This window comes from Phoxinus phoxinus (assembly GCF_949152265.1).
Source record: "Phoxinus phoxinus genome assembly, chromosome: 7".
NCBI classification, from domain to species: domain Eukaryota; kingdom Metazoa; phylum Chordata; class Actinopteri; order Cypriniformes; family Leuciscidae; genus Phoxinus; species Phoxinus phoxinus.
The window spans coordinates 12447313-12451345 of NC_136882.1; the positions used below are offsets into that span (position 1 = coordinate 12447313).

The 4033-nt window shown below is 35.9% G+C and overlaps 1 long non-coding RNA gene across 1 annotated transcript; it reads left to right on the plus strand.

The window, feature by feature from the left end:
- Positions 1–1543: 1543 nt before the first annotated feature.
- Positions 1544–3678, plus strand: LOC307001398. Its single transcript, XR_013798222.1, has 3 exons — positions 1544–1591; positions 2364–2470; positions 3543–3678. It is a non-coding gene; the product is annotated as an uncharacterized lncRNA (long non-coding RNA).
- Positions 3679–4033: the final 355 nt, after the last annotated feature.

Genomic DNA, 4033 nt, shown 5'->3' on the forward strand with positions numbered 1-4033 from the left:
GTGTGTGTGTGTGTGTGTGTGTGTGTGTGTGTGTGTGTGTGTGTGTGTGTGTGTGTGTGTGTGTGTAGGTCAACTAACTTCTTCTCAGATGGACAGAAGAACACCAGCACAGCAGTCAACAGAGAGTTAACAATAATACATTTCTGTGAGAACAGCACTCAGTCTGCACCTGTGTGTTATATGCTATAGTCCAGTGTTTTCACTCTGTTTATTCATAGCCACTGAGTCTGAGGCTATTTTACCTCAAAAAATGCAGATAACACAAGTATACTTAGTATATTAGTCTTTCATAATTAGTATTCAGATGGTAACGAGACATTTAAAGAGTCGCAATAGCTCGCATTAGCATACTAAAGCTAAAAGTATGATTTTTTTTTTTGTCACATTTTATTCTTTATTTTTGTCACATTTGTTGCTTTTATTAATTTCAGTCTTTCACTGTTCAAGCAGATATATTTAGCCTAGAAAACACCTGTCTGTTACCAAGATAAACTGATTTAAGAAGTTTGGTTAAAAGGCTAAGGATGCATCTGAATATGTTTACAGTACTTCAAAAAACAGTATGTGAGCGGAGTAGTACAGTATGTCCGAATTCAGTAGGTGAAAAGTAACTGGATGATCTACTACTTCTAGTGAGATTGGGAAATGTTCATTCGATGGACACTTTACTGTCCCATGAGGCCACGGGAGAGGATTTCTGAATCCTCGGTGAAGCAACGTAACCGACGCTGTATAGGTCACATGACAATGACAACATGGCGGAGGTATATCTTCAAATTTCATTCATACTACACACATTCATAGAACATACTTTTTAAAGGTTGCAAATTAACTTTCTAACCAAATGTAGTGCATACTATATAGTATGCGATTTCAGACACGGCATAAGAGATGGCATTGTCTATGTTTGTAATAGTATAATTTCATAGCACTCTTATTTTCGACAGCCTGTCTGCTAATCATGTTTGCCATTAAAAATTCCTTCTGTATTGATACATTTTCTCCAACTCTGACAGCAGTTCAAAGCTATAATGTGATTGGTCATCAAGGCACCGTTTCCAAGTTGATTGTTGATTGTTGATATGAGTTGCTATCCTGTTTCATAGCCTGTGATTCCGATGCTGTACTAGTCTTCTGCTTGTAAACCAGTAACTGGTGTTTTTAACAGCTTCAGTGAAGCATGTTTCATTTCTGACATTCTCTCAGTTCATTCATTCAAAGCACCTGAAATACCTGAAGGCTTACAAGTGAACTCTGTGTCCCTGTCCAGTGTGTATCAGCTCTCTCTGGCCTTGTTTGTGTCCTGCAGCGGGACTCCCAGACTAAACATCTGGAGGCACTGAAGCATTCACCAGTCAACCACAGAAACATTCCACTGGTCTGTGACCGCTGCAAAACAAATGCATTAAGGACAAATGAAGGCAGGGCTTGAGGAAACCGAACATAGTGTAACATGCACACACACACACACACACACGCACGCATATGTTTTTCTTTTTCCGGGAAAGAGACAAAATACAATATTGACTCCATTATTGCTGTTTTTTTTAGGCTTGTTTGAGCAAAATACACTTCCATTCAAACTTATGAGGTTAGTTTTTCTTTCTTCTTTGATGGAAATTAATTATTTTTATTGTGCAAGAATGCATTAAACTGATCAAGACATTTACAGTGTTACAAAAGATATATTTTGCAAATAAATGTTGTTCTTTTGAACTTTGTATTCAACAAAGAGTACTGATAAAAAGTATAACGGATTCACAAAAAAAATATTAATCAGCAGTTTTCAACATTGATAATAATTGAAAATTCTTGAGCATCAGATCGGCGTATTAGAATGGTTTCTGAAGGATCATGTGACACTGAAGACTGGAGTAATGATGCTGAAATACAGAAAGAAATTACATTTTAAAATGTATCACAATAGAAAACTGTTATTTTAAATTGTAATATTTCACTACAATACTGTTTTTACTGTGTTTTTTATCAAATAAAATGCAGCCTTAGTATAACTAAAATCTTACAAAGTCATACCTATCCTGAGCATTTAAATGGTCGTGAATGTTCATGCATAGAGTTTATACATTACTGTAAATGCAGCTTGGTCATGTATTCCCGTCACAACACAAGGATAAAGAAGTGCTTACCTCAGTCATGTGGCAATTCTTCTGGCATCCCTCCACTAACCTTTACTTTCATTTCTAACAATTTATATCATATATTGGGCTCCAAAAGCTTGAGGCCACATTTCATATTTGAGATTTTTAATGTAAAATGTGGGAGATAAAGAAAAGTTGCACTATTTTCATGGTCACTGATCAAATAGATAATTCTGTGACATTCGTCATGTGACTCTTTTGTAGAGATGGACTGAAGTTTCACACTTCCATTGAATCTGGATCCTCTCAAATCATGCTGGAGAACATGATCATCAGGTTTTACACTGACTTGTGGAGTTCATGTCATTAAAGTAAGACAGAAACAAAAGACAAACACATTTACTTTACATCTTTTCATGTTTTAATCATTTCATTTGTAGTAAAATACTTTGAATTGCTCTCAGACTTTTGGAGCCTACTATATTAACAAACTTACTTTACAAAAGTCAGATGACGCAGATAAACTTATAAAGCCTTCTGTATCACAATTGATACGCACATTTCAAAGGACTTTATTTTACTGTGTTCTTACTATAGTAATAACAGTAAATTATGCATAATTACATGCAATTAACCCTCAACCAAAACATAATCCTACCATAATCATAGTAATTACATGTTGTTAATTTTTATGACTCAGTTCTTAATTACACTGTAACAATGACACCTTAAAATATAGTGTAACCTAATATTTCAAGATGAACATACTGGACTCAGTTTACTTAAGCAACTTAAGTTTACTTGATTATCCATGCATTGTTTTTTATAAACATCATATTAAAATGTGAATATCAAATATGATACATCAGGTTTATGAGGAATGTTTATCTCTCATTCATCATTTATTGCATTATATGTTTTGCCCCCACAATAATATCTTTTATCTTAACAAAGCTTTTATTGTAAAACTAAGCATTTAAGACATTATTTGGAGATATATCGTGACAGTTGATATATATGCATTGTATGTACGCTGTTAATTATTTGTCATTTTTTTACAGTAAATTATTGGTTACCAGTTGCATGACTTTCATAGTAAGTTACTGTATAATTTTTACAGTAAATAATTGTGAACTGACAGCTGTATACTGTGACTTCGTATCACTGTGATTTAGCAGTGACTGCTGTAGAATTACTGTATTTGCATAGTTTTTTTATGAACATCCTATTAAAATGTGAATATCAAATATGATACATCAGGCTTATGATGAATGTTTTATTTGTACATCTCTCATTCATCATTGTTTATTGCATTATATGTTTTGCCCGCACAATATCTACAAAGCTTTGATTGTAGAACTAAGCATTTTAGACATATTGGGAGATATATCATGCCAGTATATTTACTCAACAAAAAACACACACTTGTGTCCGGCTTCACAGGGTTAATGGAGCTGAAAGGAGGACATCACTGTTTGTTCTTCCACCCTGGCCAAACAGGTCACCTGTAATCTGACTGTCCCAGAGAGGCGGCCCTGGCTCCAAAAACCGGAGACGGCACAGCCTTCCACAAAAAGCTCCACAGAGATGTAAAGGGTCTCTGATAGGCCCCTCTTGTTCAGTCTGCTCCTGAGGGACGCATCTGCAGTGTCAGATCCACCGGCACAAAGCTGGGCAGACAAAGCCCTGGGATGTGACTTTTGAGGAGGTGCGTCGGGGTGAACGGAAGTACTTTTCACGGTGATGACCTACATATCTGCTGCAGCTCCGTCTGAGACATGCGTGCCTCTAGCTCATGCGCTGCTGGAGGGGGATGGTGCTTGATCTTCATCTCAGTGGATCTCACATGCTTTTGCTTTAATAGCAGATTTTACACAAAAAGATTGTGCTAATGATATTAAACTGAATCTGAATATGTACAGTTCTGTTCCTAA